The sequence below is a fragment of the Mirounga angustirostris genome, unplaced genomic scaffold (assembly GCF_029215605.1).
Source record: "Mirounga angustirostris isolate CCGP_5_RB_7025 unplaced genomic scaffold, mMirAng1.0.hap1 SCAF_2, whole genome shotgun sequence".
NCBI lineage: Eukaryota > Metazoa > Chordata > Mammalia > Carnivora > Phocidae > Mirounga > Mirounga angustirostris.
Genome location: NW_026991710.1, coordinates 203,400,429 through 203,417,836, shown reverse-complemented (window position 1 = coordinate 203,417,836; position 17,408 = coordinate 203,400,429). Strand labels below are relative to the sequence as shown.

General features: G+C 38.8%; 2 pseudogenes; both read left to right on the top strand.

Moving 5' to 3' along the window:
* Nucleotides 1-620: 620 nt before the first annotated feature.
* LOC135363715 (small nucleolar RNA SNORA62/SNORA6 family) lies at nucleotides 621-754 on the top strand (annotated as a pseudogene).
* Nucleotides 755-13,352: 12,598 nt separating this feature from the next.
* LOC135363711 (glyceraldehyde-3-phosphate dehydrogenase-like) lies at nucleotides 13,353-14,427 on the top strand (annotated as a pseudogene).
* The last annotated feature ends 2,981 nt before the right edge of the window (nucleotides 14,428-17,408 follow it).

Sequence of the window (17,408 nt, the reverse complement as noted above, 5' to 3'; positions counted from 1 at the left end):
AAAAGCTGCCAAATTTTGATCTCTCTCAATATTCATATTGGTTTAGTTCCATTGAAAAGAAAAAATATGGCTCAGAACAATATAGGGGTTGGTCGGGCTCTTTCTTCTCCCCTAACTCATGATTGCACGCTACCAAGCCAACCTGCAGCAAACACAACTTAGGAAGCACATGGGGGCTTGGAAAGCCTTTGGATGAATCAGCTCAAAAACATCTGTACTATCAGAAAAAACAACTTATAGCATGTGTTCTACTGACCTACTGACTGTGACTAAGTGACACTGTCATTGTTTTCATTCTCAGCATATTAGCTGTTACAAATATCTAGGTATTTCAAGAAAAGTGTTAGTGTACTGAAAATATTCAAGACATCTCTTATGAACTTTTGATGGAAAAGCAACGTAAAAACAATGATCCTATGAAACATATTCCTAAAAAGTGATGGGTACATTAACCAAAACCCATCAATGATAGCAGCATTTTATACTTCCCCAAATTAGTGAAACAAGAACTGATATAAGCCCATAAAACTAGTTACATCCTAAAAGCAAGGGTAGGTGAAACTTAAAACATCTGTAACCCAACGATCAGTACTACCTTGAAATTAAAGACTATAAAAAGAACTGCATTTTTAGCCACTGGGGCTGAAGAACTCACAAGTGTAGGTAGTATGCTGCAGGAGGGGCAAGTCTTTCACTAACACCACAGGATCTCTGGCCCAATGGGTGGAGTTTGATAGTAATTCTTGCTACTAGTAAAAAAAAAAAAAAAAGAAGAACTGCATTCTAGATCATGAAAACAATTTACTGTATCTTTTGTATTACTCATCACTTTTCAGTAAAAGCACTCTTTCAAGTACATCCTTCTTTTTAAGATAGGGCCCAAAGGAATAAGAGCTGTGTCTTCTGCTGTTCTTTCTTTTTTTATGCCTTTAAAAAATTTTTTAATCCATCTGTATACAGGACAAAGTCCTTGCTATCTATAAAATGTAATGTATCAAATTCTACTTTCTCTCCTGACTTACATTCATAATTTGAAACTAAATTCTGGGGCATAACCCCCATTAAATTCCTCAATCAGTAGACAAAAGAAAAGTATGTCCAGATTCCTACTCAGATTACATCTTGGCCATTCTTAGTCATTTGAAAGGTTTCTTTCCCTCCCAGCCCAGCTGCTGAGATAAGCTCTGGTCCCTTGAATTGCCACCCTGCTCCTAGTATTAACCACTTCCTTGCCAAACAGAGCTATAGGGATTTTTAAAAAGGAATAAAGACTGAACGAAATAAAGGCACTAATCTCTCTTTATAGAGAGAAACTAAAAGGTAGTTTCTCAGCAGCCCCAAACCACAAGGGTTCAGGTTAAAAGGGTCACAGACTTTGAAAACAAAAAGGGATTTTAGGCATCAGTCTACCTACCTCCTTTTACAAACAAGGAAACAGAAAATACTACATATCAAATTAATTCCCTAATTGAACAATTCCTTAAAATTCCATATTTTAGGTGAAGAATATCTACCGAAAAATGTAAAGAACAGAAACTTTACAGTAACTTGCTTCAGAAGCATATCCCACTTTTCATCTGTTCAGTGAGCTTCACTGTGAACTTGATTTGTACGTAGTGCAAGTAAAAGCATTTCATTCATTCCACAAACATGTGTGGAGTGCCTACTATATGAAAATAGCTGGTGTGGGAGGAGGTACAAAATTCCCAGCACTCAGTGAGCTTACACCCTAGACAGGGAAAAAAGAAAGACAATAAACAAAAGAAATCAGCAATAAGTGAAGCAAAGTACGTAAGCTGGGAATAAGTGCTACAGAGAAAAATAAAGCAGAGAAGTAGGTGGTAGTGTTGGGGGCTGGCAGTGACTTAAATACAGTAGTCAGGGAATAGCCACATAGATGTCTAGAGGAAAATATTACAGGGAAGGCAAGGTCAAAGTCTGGAATGCTCAAGGAAAGGCAAGGAAGGTAATACAGTTGGAATGCATGAGGTGGAGAAAAGCAGGAGATGAGGTCAGAGAGGTATCAGGAAGCCAGATCTTTAAGTTCCTATAAGGTCACGGTAAGAACTCCAGTAAGATGGACTTACTCTAAGTAAAAAGAATATCATACAAGGTATTGAGCAGGACAGTGACGTGACCAGACCTAGGCTTCAACATGATGACTCTAGCTACTGATATACCGAAGGCAGGTGTAGCATCTCAAGACCAGTTGAAAGTCTACAACAATTATCTAAACAAAAGATCCTGGAGGCTTGGACTAGAGGAGTAGCACTGGAATAACAAAAGGTCATTGAATTCTGGATATTTTCTGAAAGTACAGTCAATAGGATGTGCTGACAAACAGGATATGGTAGAAGAGAGAAACCTAGAAACGTACAATATATCATGATACGTACAATACAGACATACATATATAAGTTGCATCCATTTCAAGTGTACAATTCAAAGAGTTTTGACAGATGTATGTATCTATGAAACTACTGTCACAATCAAGAAGCAGATTTCTTTGACCCCCAAAAGTTTCTCACACTCCTTTTCAGTCCCTCGGCAAGCACTGATCTGCTATTCTCGGTCACTGTAAGTGAGCAGTTTTTAGAATTTTATATAAATGGACTCTTAACAGTTTAAGACTTTAGAGTCTGGCATCTTCCATTCAATATAATAATTATGAGATTTACTTACACTGTTGCATGTCTCACTGGATCATTCCCTTGTATTCCTGAATAGTGGTATATCCCCTAGATAGTTACACCACTTTTTATAATCCATTCAACCACTGATGGACACGTGGGTTGTTTTCAGTTTGGGTCTGGGATATTGTGGTATAAGAAACACATATTTTTAGGGTGCCTGGGTGGCTTATTTGGTTAAGTATCTGACTCTTGATTTTGGCTGAGGTCATGATCTCAGGGTCATGAGATTGAGCCCCACGTCACGCTTTGCACTCAGGAAGAGTTGGCTTGTCCCTCTCCCTCTGCTCCTCCCCCCACTTGTGATCTCTCTCTCAAATAACTAACTAAATAAAATCTTAAAAAAAAAGAAATACACATTTTCAAGGCATGAAAGCAACTTTAAGCGTCCATCAGTGGATGAATGGATGAAGGGAATGTGGTATATTTACACAATAGAATATTATTCAGCCATTAAAAGAAGGAAATCTTGCCATTTGTTACAACATGGATGGACCTTGAGGGCATTATGCTAAGAAAAATAAATCAGAGAGGGGCGCCTGGGTGGCTCAGTCGTTAAGCGTCTGCCTTCAGCTCAGGTCATGATCCCAGGGTCCTGGGATCGAGCCTCGGATCGGGCTCCCTGCTCTGTGGGAGGCCTGCTTCTCCCTCTCCCACTCCTCCTGCTTGTGTTCCCTCTCTCACTGTGTCTCTCTCTGTCAAATAAATAAACAAAATCTTTAAAAAATAATAAAAAAAGAAAAAAAAGAAAAAGAAATCAGAGAAAGACAAAAACCATATAATCTCACTTACATGTCAAATCTAAGCAAAGAAACAAACTGAACTCATAGACACAGAGAACAGGCTGGTGGTTGCCAGAGGCAAGGGGGGCAAGGAGGTGGGCAAAATGGATGAAGGGGGTCAAAAGGTACAAACTTCCAGTTATAAAATAAAGAAGTCATGAGGATGTAATGTGCGGCATGGTGACTATAGTTAATAATACTGTATTGCATATCTGAAAGTTGCTAAGAGTAAATCTTAAAGTTCTCATCACACACATACAAATTCTGTAATTATGTACAGTGATATCAGACTTATTGTGATCATTTTGCAATGTATACAAATTTCAAATCAATATGTTGTGTACATTATATGTCAATTGTACCTCAATTAAAATATACATATTTTGTTGGTCTTCCTCCAGTTCTTGGCACAAAGCTCCTAAATCCTTGGAATTTTTTAAGTGGTAAGGGTGACAGGAACATCTTCTGTTATTCATAATAAGACCCCTTTCAACCATATCTGAGTTCATGTTAATTAAATGACTGCCATGGTCTCCTTGATAGCTACAGAATGGGGGCTGGTTAGCAGGGGAACCAACTATATGACTAGAGGGTTGATACTATCAGCCCTAACCCTGATGTCTGTCCTGGAGACAGAGTTCAACCACCAACAGCCAATGATTCAATCCATCATGCCTACATAATGGAGACTTCACAAAACCCCAAGTGATGGGGTTTGGAGGATTTCGAGGTTGGTGAACATATCCATGTATCAGCAGGGTAGTATATCCCAAACTCCATGCGGAAGGAAGCTCCCATACTTGGGACTCCCAGATCTCTCATACCTCTTCATCTGGATGTTCATTTGTATCCTTTATAGTATCCTTTATAATAAACCAGTAATTACATGTAAAGCCTTTCAAGGAGTTCTATAAGCCATGATATAACAAAAACTACAGAAGCTGAGAAGTGGGTTAAGAACCCCCAATTGTAGCCAGGTCAGGCTGAAGTGTGGGTAACCTGGGGACCCACTACATGTGATCGGTGCCTAAAGTAGGGGGCAGTCATGTGGGCCTGAACCCTTAACCAGTGTCAGAATTGAATTAAATTGTAGAATTCCCATCTGGTATCTGCAGAGAATTGGAGAAGTACTTGACGTGGAAAAACCACATTTGGTGTCAGAAGTGTTGTGAGCAAAGAACAGATCTTAGTAGTAAGGGTTAAAGTGGCTAAGGTTCTTTTTATTTACGCGGGTCGGTCAAATTTGATATTGGCACAGAATGAACTGAATAGCTTTCCATATGTATATAGGTATACTATGAAACAGTTTAATATAGAAAATGATTTCCTGAAAAGCTTGGAAGAACGTGTCCATAAACCCGTTTAGTTTTGTTTTGTTTTGTTTGGACAAAATGGGTAATTCTCATAATGAAAGAAATGGAAAAGTTATTTGACCATACAGGTATTTACTCATCCAGCAAGTATTTATTAAGTACCCATCTATGTACTAGGCACTAGAGTTCCAAATGTGCCAAACAGCCATCAACACTACCCTCGAAGAGACTACAGTCTCGTTGGGGGAAAAGAGACACAGATAATCACAATCATTGTTAACACATTAAGTATATGATGAGAAGGCACAGATATATCTATAGATAGATATATAGGTATAGAACTATGAAAACATATGACATAAATACCTAAACCAAGTCTGTAAAGATTAAGGGAGAGTTTCCCCATGGACATGAAATTTTGAATTAAAACCTAAAGATACAAAGAAATTAACTGCTCAAAACAAGCGTTAACAGCATTCCAGGCAAAACAAGTAGGATGTACAAAAGTCCTGGAATGAAAGAGGACAGTGTGTGTGAGACGAACAGAAAAATCGGTCTGGCTAGAGTGCAGGAAGCAAAGGAGTAAGGCCACAGGCCTGGAGAGGCAGGCAGAAGTCACACACGATTTGAAGAAAGAAGAAGGTAACTTACCTTGCGAACAATGGAAGCCAGCTAAGGGAATTTCATAGAGGAGTTGATTTTTATCGTTTACCACATTTACCACATCTTCTTTATCCATTCATCTGTCGAGGGACATCTGGGCTCTTTCCATAGTTTGGCTAATTGTGGATATTACTGCTATAAACATTCGGGTGCAGGTGCCCCTTTGGATCACTATATTTGTATCCTTTGGGTAAATACCTAGTAGTGCAATTGCTGGGTTGTAGGGTAGCTCTATTTTTAACTTTTTGAGGAAGCTCCATACTGTTTTCCAGAGTGGAGGGAAAGAGAGAATCTTAAGCAGGCTCCACACCCAGCATGGAGCCCAACACAGGGCTCAGTCTCACAACCCTGAGATCATGACCTGAGCTGAAATCAAGGGTCAGACATTTAACTGACTGAGCCACCCAGGCGCCTCCCCTGGTATTCCTCTTTAGATTTGTAAATTCATTTTCTTCTCTTTTTCTCTATTAGATTTGCTATGGGTTCCTGAATCCATTCTGGCCACTACTTTTATTTGCTTAATAATGAATAATCAAAGTAAAAATTCCTGCTATATTCTTTGGGGGTAGTGAGGAAAAAAACTCTTCCTGTACCTGAGTAAAACTTCCTCACTGAATTTTTCTCATCTTGCATTTTCTTTTGTCCTATTTTTTTTTGTTTCTCCCTCATCTTACATTAACCTCCTTACTTTTTGGTCTGTGCCATTTTGCTGAATTGGCACATCACCCTAGAGGTTGTATAATCCTACTTAAATCAACAGAGGAAAAAAATACATAACTACAGTGTTTGTGACTCTCCTTGTCACTATAAAATATTAAAGCAGTACTTCTAAGAGATTGTCCTGTATCAGAAGTCACTGCAAAAGGCTTTGGTATACTCTTAAAGATTAAAGAAAAAAGAGAATACCTTTATTGTTGAGGTAAAACTCACAGTACCGCATTTGCATCCTAATGTCTCTTAACAGTATATAAAAAGAGGTCAAATCATTAAAAAATAACATTTTTAGAGGACAATGAGATTTCAGTGCGTGTGTATGTGTATGCACAGAAGCTAATCCAGTATAATTAACACATCAACACTTGGCTAAATCTCATGTCCTAATGGAATAGTTACGAGAGATCTTTCGGAGAGGTCATCAATCCTCAAAACAGATTTCAAATTAAAATTTTGCAATAAGCCAGTCAATTGTCTCAAAACTCCAAAATGAACTAATGCCAAATGACTTCACTGCACTTTAATTCCCAGATAGAATCCCTTATGGCTACATACTTTGACTACCTAAAAATTGCACACCAGATCTCCGGGATTGACACATTATTGCAGTCAGTACTAACTATACTCAGTTTACCTCCTCTCTTATTCCTCCCTCTTCCTGAAAGGGGAAGTTGGGAGAAGTAAGCAGGGTCCTCTCTTTGCAGGAGAAAGAGAAGTCAACAGTTTACACTTCTGCTCAGGAAAGAAAGACACTGTGATCTCTCTCTCCTCTCTGTAAGCAAAGACCATCCTTCCAGGAGCAAAAAAATGATGATTTCAGTATGTCTGTAATTGGCTACTTTATGAAATGGAATACTTCAGAATCCCTGTTGTGAGCTAAGAAAGCAATCATGAAGAAACATTCATTATGCACCCATCCTCATTTCTGCTTAACCAGTCTGGGGACTGACAATGGGGGATGGGCAGAGAGGAAAAACTACTGTGTACAGACCCACTGCCCTGGCAGTTAAGATCACGTTTATTTCTACTACGTGTTTATTTTCTCTGTAGAAAATGAACCAAAATAGAGAAGAAAATGTTACAGAATTAAAACTACCCACAATCCCACTATACAGAGGAAACAATATTTAGGAGGATTTTCAAGTTAAACATTGTTCTTGTAGTGATCTTCATCATGACACTTTCAGGAAGACTGGTATCAAAAAGTGAGCCTTATGGAACATCATAAATGAAAGAGTGATATAACTGCATATATGGGAATTTTTTTTTAAGTCTATAATACTGGGACGCCTGGTGGCTCAGTCAGTTGAGTGTCTGCCTTCGGCTGGGTCATGATCCCAGGGTCCTGGGATGGAGTCCCATTCAGCTCCCTGCTCAGCGGGGAGCGCCTACTTCCCTCTCTCCCTCTGCCTGCCGCTCCCCCTGCTTGTGCTCTCTCTGTCAAACAAATAAATAAAATCTTTAGAAAAAAAGTCTATAATACTGTATACAAATTTATTTTAAAGATTTAAAAATCTACAGAGTTTTGGCTCTAGGAAAACATACGTTACAAAAAGTATTTCAAGAAGACAAAGACTATCTGAAGAGACTCAAAGCCAGAGACTGGAAAAAACAGTCACTTATCTATATGCCCTCAAAGTCATTTAGGATGAGTTCATTTTTATTTTTTTTTATTTTTTTTAAAGATTTTATTTATTTATTTGAGAGAGAGAGAATGAGAGACAGAGAGCACAAGCGAGAAGAAGATCAGAGGGAGAAGCAGACCCCCCACTGAGCAGGGAGCCCGATGTGGGACTCGATCCCGGGACTCCAGGATCATGACCTGAGCCGAAGGCAGTCGCTTAACCAACTGAGCCACCCAGGCGCCCAGGATGAGTTCATTTTTAGAAGTTAAAGCCTAAAATAATACATAATCCTTATATAAAGTTAATCAGCTCATTCTATAGACTGACCTAATCCTGATAACAAAATTTAAGAAGAGCCTGCCTAAATACAAAGGCCAAACCAATTTCACTTATGCAGATACATTTTTCTTCTAAAAAACAATCAGCAAATTGAGTACAGATATTAACTGAACTGACTGAAAGAAATAATATATTTGCAGAGAATCTCCCCAGAATTTCCAAGTTATTCTGGATGGAAATCCTTCCAACTGTTTAGAAATTATAACCCTAAAATGTTACAATGACGAAACATGTAGCTCCAACCCCCGAATCTTCTAGACAGGTTATCTTGTCTTTTCTTAACATTGTACGACTTGAGGATGGAAGCCTACACACACACCCCAAATGTAATACAACACTTACAAAGAATTCATTACCGGCCCTAATATGAGCCTGAATGAGGGAAACTCAGGACTCACGCCTCCTCTGCCATACCACTGTGATGTCACTCTCATCCTCAAGCATGATCAGCTCCTCCTTATCTATTTTATTTGGCCTAGGCACCTATGTTAGCACGGATCCTTTACCATCCAGTATGTCACATTATTGCCATCTGCCCCTGCAAATGTTCTTTTCTTTTAAGCAACTAATGTAACATTAAAAAAATGCATTTGGATTGGGGCGCCTGGCTGGCTCAGTCAGTAGAGCATGTGACTCTTGACCTTGGGGTTGTGAGTTTGAGCCCCATGTTGAGCACAGAGATTACTTAATGAAAAAAAGAAAACTTCTTAATGCATTTGGATAATACCATAAACCATTACTTTATTTTTTTGAAGATTTTATGTATTTATTTGAGAGAGAGAGAGTGTGCGCAGGAGCAGGGGGAAGGGCAGAGGGAGAGGGTGAAGCAGACTCCCTGCTGAGCAGGGAGCCTGACACGGGGCTCAATCCCAGGACCCTGAGATCATGACCTGAGCCAAAGGCAGTCGCTTAACCAACTGAGCCAACCAGACACCCTGTAAATCATTACTTTCAAAGAAACGAGGTTTATCTATATGAAGAAATATCACTATTATTCCGAGCAGACATGTCTTAGTAACCTAAGGGCTATAAGATTAGTTTGCAGGACATCATACCTACTAACAAATAAGGAAAAGAATATAGATGTACTACCACACACAGATTATTTATCAATTAAAACAACTTTTCCTACCCATTATGTAAGAGAATACCGACAATTATGCTCTTACAACCTTAGGAACACTGGTGATTAGTACTATTAAAGGAGAGGCATGGATTGAGGTCTACTTAACTCCCAATCAGCAGCTTGGGTAAAGAAAGGATCTTTACTACAGTAATCATGTTACCCCATGCACAAGGCCTATTCTAATATTAAAACTTAATCCTTATTCTTACATACATCCTCAAAAAATATTTGAGAAAATTAGTCAAATTAGCTGTATATGCTCCCCCCCCAAAAAAACCCCCAAAAAACCAAATCAACAAAAAGCCCAAGTATGACTTTTAGCACAGAGAACCATTCAAAGTACTCTAATTGCCTTCTCTCTCACTAACTGCCTTTAAAGAAGCTTCTTGGCTCTATCTCGGTCCAATTGAAGAAAATGATTAAAAGCATTATTTGCTCATTCTTTTTTTTTTTTAAGATTTTATTTATTTATTTGAGAGAGAGAGAGAATGAGAGAGAGAGAGTACATGACGGGGGGAGGGTTAGAGGGAGAAGCAGGCTCCTCGCTGAGCAGGGAGCCCGATGCGGGACTCGATCCAGGGACTCCAGGATCCTGACCTGAGCCGAAGGCAGTTGCTTAACCAACTGAGCCACCCAGGCGCCCCTATTTGCTCATTCTTTACTAGTATTTGTCTACTTAAAATACAGTGAATACTACCAAAACTAGCACAAGACATTTCTTATTATAGCTTATTTTCCTTTCATTAAAGTTGCCTTACCCATTTATGTGAACCTACTAAAATGCAACATTTGCATATTTTTAAAAGGAAAGACTTAAAATGCTATTTTCAATTACACTTCTAATCCTATTTGAATCAATGTGAATATATTGACAAAAGAATTGTTCTTTCACAATCAACATGAACAATGAAAGAAAAAGCAAGTGTTCTGTGAGCTTAAGCACTTATGCCTTAAGTGTATAAAAATAGTAGTTCTCACATGTATTTAGGTGATGGAGTACCAGAAACATTTATGAAACATTTACATGGGCAACTTTTTATTTTTTTTAATTTATCTTTTTTTTTAAAGATTTTATTTATTTATTTGACAGAGAAAGACACAGCGAGAGAGGGAACACAAACAGGGAGTGGGAGAGGGAGAAGCAGACTCCCTGCCGAGCAGGGAGCCTGATGCGGGACTCGATCCCGGGACTCCAGGATCACGACCTGAGCCGAAGGCAGTCGCTTAACCAACTGAGCCACCCAGGCGCCCATGGGCAACTTTTTAAAGAACACTTAATTTTATGTATCTGGAGCTGGTATAATTAATAGGTTTCAATTATTTAATAATTATAGAAGAAAATGTAAATTGAGTTAGTTTTCTGCAAACTGGAAAATAATTATTGCCTTCATTAATTTAATACTATGTTATAAGGAAACTCACTTATCTTAGATCATTTCTCCCCCACTAGAATGGCTATCATCAAAAAGACATATAATACCAAGTGTTGGTGAGGATATGGAAGAACTGGACTCCTCATACACTACACCGCTGGTGGGAATGCAAGATACTGCAGCCACTTTGGAAAACAGTCTAGCATGTTCTCAAATGGCTAAATACAGACTTACCACATTACTCAGCAGTTCTGCTGCTAGGATTATATCCAAGAGAAAGAGAACCTATATTCACATAAAAACTTGTGTACAAATGTTCATAATGACATTATTTGTAATAGTCAAAAAGTGGAAACTCCCAATGTCCATCAACTGATGAATGGATGACCACAATGTGGTAAAGCCATACAATGGAGCAGGATTCCACTATAAAAAGGAATGAAGAACTAATACATGCTACGACATTGATAAACCTTGGAAACATGCTAAGTGAAAGAAACCCAGACACAAAAGGCCACATATTGTGTAAATCCATATGAAATGTCCAGAATAGGCAAATCAATAGGGACGGGGCTGGCCAGAGACATGAAAGGAAGTGCCTGCTAATGGGCATTGGTTTCTTTGTGGGGTGGTAAAAAAAATCTCCTGGAATTATAGATAGGTGATGGCTATACAGCTCTGTGGATATACTAACAGCCACTGAATTGCACACTGTAAAAGGGTAAATTTTACTGTTTGTGAATTATACCTTGATTATTTTTTAAAGATTTTATTTATTTATTTGAGACAGAGAGAATGAGAGACAGAGAGCATGAGAGGGAGGAGGGTCAGAGGGAGAAGCAGACTCCCTGCCGAGCAGGGAGCCCGATGCGGGACTTGATCCCGGGACTCCAGGATCATGACCTGAGCTGAAGGCAGTCGCTTAACCAACTGAGCCACCCAGGTGCCCTATACCTCGATTTTTAAAAGCCATGAATAAACACACAAAAAATACAGTTATTGACACTTATGGAGATATTAAATGAAGCCTATTTTAAATATTTTATCTATCATGAAAACTTACCCACCTATACATCTGTTAAGAAACTTTTTATGATGTAAACATTTCTATTAAAAAAAATGTCACAACTGGCAGCCAATAACTTTTACCATGTTTCAATGTATCTGCCAAAAGTTTAGATTTAAAAAGACTTAAAAAGACGTGTTGCAAATTAAAACAAAACCAAGTATAGGATTACACCAGTTATCTGCATTATCTCTAGGGGTGGTTCATGAATCATTGGTACATTTTGAATACCGTAAAAGATCCTGATTACAGACTTACTTACACAAAGTAAATAACATAAATTTTTGACTCAATCAAATTTCTACTAAGAAGTCAATGACTGTTAATTTTTATTCTGTACCACAATAAATGTCCAAAACCTAATGTGTAAGCTTTTGTTATGTCTCAATTCTGTTAATTCCCTTCTGGAAAAAAGAATTCTACAGGAACTCAGAACAACTGTAGGTAATAACTTGAAATCTGATTAATTCAAATTAATATTACTGGAGGACTATATGAATTATTACTACATGAAAATAATAATGTGTGAATTATTAATATACTAAAATAACCGTAGTATAGCTACTACAGAGAGTAATTCATTTTAATTCTAGCAAAGTATTTTCTGAATTGCCAAGCTAAGAACCTGCCTAGGTCTACCTCATTAAGTCAGCAACCATTCTCTAAGCAGTTATGTCCACAATATTGCAAGGAATACAAAGATATTAGCCCCCAGACTCAAGGAGTCTACAGTATAATACAAGATGAAAGTGAGCAGGTAATATAAACTGGGGACAGACTACAAATGTTGAGAATCTTATAGTTTAACCTATAGGTAGTAAGGAAAGCATTAAATGATCTGAATCATCTACTCCTATGTTAGACAAGGAGAGAAGAGGTACAGGAAGACCAAACGGGAGACTCACACAATAGTCTGGATGATGAGGATGAAGAATCTAAATTAAAGTAAGGGCAAGGGAAGGACAGATGAGGAAAGGCTCTCAAGTCTTATTTACGAGGTAGAATCAACAGGACTTGGGAGCTGCATAGAGAGAAGGCAATATCACCTAGAAATTAAGGCTTGCATATGCTTTGAAAACACTCCTGGGTGAGAGGTTTGGCTTCGACTCATTTCAGCTGTGTATGCTGGGCAATGACTTCATCTCTACGGGTTTCCGTTTCCTCTGTAAAATGGAGGTAATAACAGTGCCGACATATCATAGGGTTGTCATGAGGCTGAATTAGAAAAGAATGCATGTAAAGCACTTAGCACTGAGCCTGCTACATAGGATGACAAGGTTAACAGTAATCCCACTGACCAGGATAGGAAATACAGGAAGAACTGTAAATAGGGATAAGCATGGAGATTAGCTAAGCATACTACATTTCTGCTTCCGGCCCAATCTGTAAGTCTAGAGAATGGTGAATACTACAACAGGATTTGTGAAAGTAAATTAAAATATAACTAAAGATTTCTAGCTATGAAAGGCCTTGAACACCTTGCTATCGGATTTGGACTGAATAAAAAATCTACTGTCTCCTAAATACAAAGTTTAGAGCTCATATAATATATGATGCCATTTATTTTCCAGGTGAGAAAACGAAGACCCACAAAATGAAGAAACATCCCAAAAGTCACACCAGTCATTGATATACATAGTATGAGCACATTAATAAATTAAATGCTGGCTCTCTCCTCCTCCACATTCAACACACAGTTGCATCTTCTGGTGCAGTGCCAGCCGAGTCCCCAAGACACGACAGTGGAGTTTGGAGCAAATGGATTTGGCCATTTTGAGTGCCTGGTCACCAGGGCTGCTTTTAACTCTGGCAAAGTGGATACTGTCACCATCAATGAGCCCTTCATTGACCTCAACTACATGGTCTACATGTTCCAGGATGATTCCACCCATGGCAAATTCAATGGCACAGTCAAGGCTGAGAAAGGGAAATTTGGTTTTTCTTCGATGGAAAACCCATCTCCATCTTCCAGGAGTGATGTCCGGCCAACAACAAATGGGGTGATGCTGGTACTGAGTATATTGCAGAGTCCACTGGGGTCTTCACCACCATGGAGAAGGCTGGGGCTCACTTGAAGGGTGGGGCCAAGAGGGTCATCATCTCTGCCCCTCCTGATGCCACCATGTTTGTGATGGGCATGAACCATGAGAAGTATGGCAACTCCCTCAAGACTGTCAGTAATGCCTCCTGCACCACCAACTGCTTGACCCCTCTGGCCAAGGTCATCCTTGACAACTTTGCATCATGGAGGGACTCAAGACTTATGACTCCATGCTATCACTGCCACCCAGAAGACAGTGGACAGTCCCTCTGGGAAGCTGTGGCATGATGATCAAGAGGCTGCCCAGAACATCATCCCTGCTTCTACTGGTGCCACCAAGGCTGTAGGAAAGGTCATCCCTGAGCTGAAGAGAAAGCTCACTGGTATGGCCTTCTGTGTCCCCACCTGCAATGTGTCAGGCATGGATCTGCCTAGAGAAAGCTGCCAAATACAATGACATTAAGAAGGTGGTGAAAGAGGCGCTGGAGGGCCCCGTCAAGGGCGTCCTGGACTACACTGAGGACCAGGTTGTCTCTTGCAATTTTAACAGTGACACCCACTCTTCCACTTTCAGTGCCAGGGCCGGCATTGCCCTCAATGACCACTTTTTCAAGCTCATTCCCTGGTATGAAAATGAATTTGGCTACAGCAACCAAGTAGTGGACATTATGGTCCACATGGCCTCCAAGGAGTAAGAGCCCCCCCTGGAACACCAGCCCCAGCAAGAGCAAGAGGAAGAGAGAGGCTGTCAGATGCTGGGGAGTTCTTGCCCCAACTCACCCCCTAACTGAGAATCCCCTGACCTCCACAGTTTCCAGTTTCTATCCCAGATTCCTAAAGAAGGGGAGGGGCTTGGGGAGTCCTACCTTGTCATGTACCATCAATAAAGTATACTGGGGGCGCCTGGGTGGCTCAGTTGGTTAAGCGACTGCCTTCGGCTCAGGTCGTGATCCTGGAGTCCCGGGATCGAGTCCCACATCAGGCTCCCTGCTCGGCAGGGAGTCTGCTTCTCCCTCTGACCCTCCCCCTTCTCATGTGCTCTCTCATTCTCTCTCTCTCTCAAATAAATAAATAAAATCTTTAAAAATAAAAAAATAAATAAAGTATACTGTACCCAGCCAAAAAATAAAAAAAATAAATGCTATTCATACTCTTCATTTGCTTAACAAAACTGAGTCCTTATATAAAACTTCCTTCTATCCCCATCCTTGTGATACGGAAAATTTGAAATTACTGGGATAAAAATTAAAAGGATTTAATGTAATGTAATGGTGATAGTTATAAACAGGTTTTCAACAAATATTATTAAAACTCTTCTTTAGGGGCAACAGTCGGTTAAGTGTCTGACTCTTGGTTCGGGTGAGGTCATGATCTCAGGGTAGTGAGATCGAGCCCCATGTCAGGCTCGGGAGTCTGCTTGAGATTCTCTCTCCCTCCCCCTTTGCTCCTCCCACTCCTGTGCACACACACTCTCTCTCTCTAAAATAAATAAATAAATCTTTAACAAATAAAACTCTTCTTTAAAAAATAAGTAACTACAGAATTTTAGGAAAACTCAAATTATTTTAATGATGATATAATTTTTATCTTTTTTGAAATTAAAAGAGTACAACTGACATGACAAATTTTAAATATGAAAATTTCTCTTTAATGATAATTTAAAAATTGTTTTTAATCAAGTAAATATATTGTTACTGAAACTTAACGTTTGTTTTGTTCATTTTGAGAAATAAATTATAGAGACAGTAACAATTATAAGAAGCTTTTTTTTATATATGTTTTTCTAAGATTTATTTATTTGAGAGAGAGAGGGAGAGCGTGCAAGAGTGAGCACGAGCAGGGGGAGGGGCAGAGGGAGAAGGAGACTCCCCAATGAGCAAGGGAGCCTGACACAGGGCTCGATCCCAGGACACTGGGATCACGACCTGAGCTGAAGGCATACACTTAACTGACTGAGCCACCCAGGCACCCCAGAAGCTTTCTTTCTATAGTTCTCTGTAAGACCCCAGTTCACAAAGATACTGTATGAATTAATGGAGTATCTCAAAGACCCTGTAATAAATCTCTAAATGCCAATAATGACCACTATTTTCCCCCTCTTTCCTTTTTCTTTTTATAATTCACTCCTTTGACTGCATGCAGCCTTCTCTGTCCATTTCCAATTTCAGCTTCATAGGGTACTACCAGAATGATGTTTAACCAAAACAAAGTTTCTCTCTCAGTACTCAACAAGGCAAACGTTACCACATTCTGTGCATAAAACATTTCAACTCCAATCAAAAGCAAAGCTATATAGGCAAAAACAAGACCAGCCAATGAGCAAAAGTTTTTGTAGATATCATAACCAGAACAATATTATAAATTATGTGGGCTGCCAAGGCCCTCAGAATCCTAGCTTTTAGTTTAAAAATAAGTTACATATTGGGGCTCCTGGGTGGCTCAGTCAGTTAAGCATCTAATCTTGGTTTTGGCTCAGGTCATGATCTCAGGGTCATGAGATCAAGCCCTGCATTGAGCTCTGCGCTCAGTGAAAAGTCTGCTTAAGACTCTCTCTCCCTCTCCCCACCCCCACTCTCTCTCTCTCTAAAATAAATAAGTCTTTTAAAAAAATAAGTTCTATATAAAGAAACTTTAATGGTTTAATGAAAGAATCTCCTTCCGGACCCATAGTATTAGAAGAACTATCTTCATTTAGTTCTTGAATCAAAGAAAAATATGTTTTCAAGTTATTGCACACCATTAATATAAGAATATGAATACCAAAGCTTATTAATTTTTGTGCAGCCTAATTTCACCACACCCACACATTAATAAATGTTTGATTATACTTTTTGTTTTCGCTTCAGACAAATTATATCAGCCTTGATTTCTATAAAGTTTTAAGGTATTTCATTTTACTTCTAAGAAAAATCCCATGTTGTGGTTTGCAACATCTCTAATTACTGAGGAAGAAAATTGCTGAGCCAAAAGAAACTAATTACAAAGAGCTGATGTAGTATATAGAAATAATCTATGAGTATAAATTTTCAATTTTTGGTCCTGTAAGAGAAAATGGAAGAAGATTATTTTAAGTACTAAAGAGTGAACTTTTAGCTTAAGTAGGCCATCCTACAGACTACCATCTATTCAGTCAAAGGAGGAGGACTTTTAAGATGAGAAAACCCTGCCCTTTCTTACCCGAAGACCATGACAGGAAGGGTCAGTGGCGCTTTCCTTTGTATTTAAATGGTTATACATCTAAATTGGGCCGAGAAGCATTTTGATAGAAAATTTTAAAATAACTGATAGATTTGACCTGAAAAAATTCAAACAAGAACTGAACAAGAACAAAACAAACAAAAAAACTGTTTCATAACAGACATACAGAAGTGCCAATATAAAATTATTTAGATTTATATGCACCCAAGTGAAATTTACTTTAATGATATAACATTTTTCACTAATTCAAAGTGCCAAGACACGTGATGCTAATTTGAGAATGAAGACTCTACGGGTTAACCAATTTTTTTTTTTTTTTTGGAAGTGACCTTGGTATGACTTACCCACAACAAAATCAACTTTTCAGTAACACAGATGGTAGACTAGACACTGCCAATGTTTTAAGCTTAGAAAATGCTTTTAATTTTTTTTTTATTTCCCCATGCTGTGCTTACTGCTTTACATATGTCTCTGACTG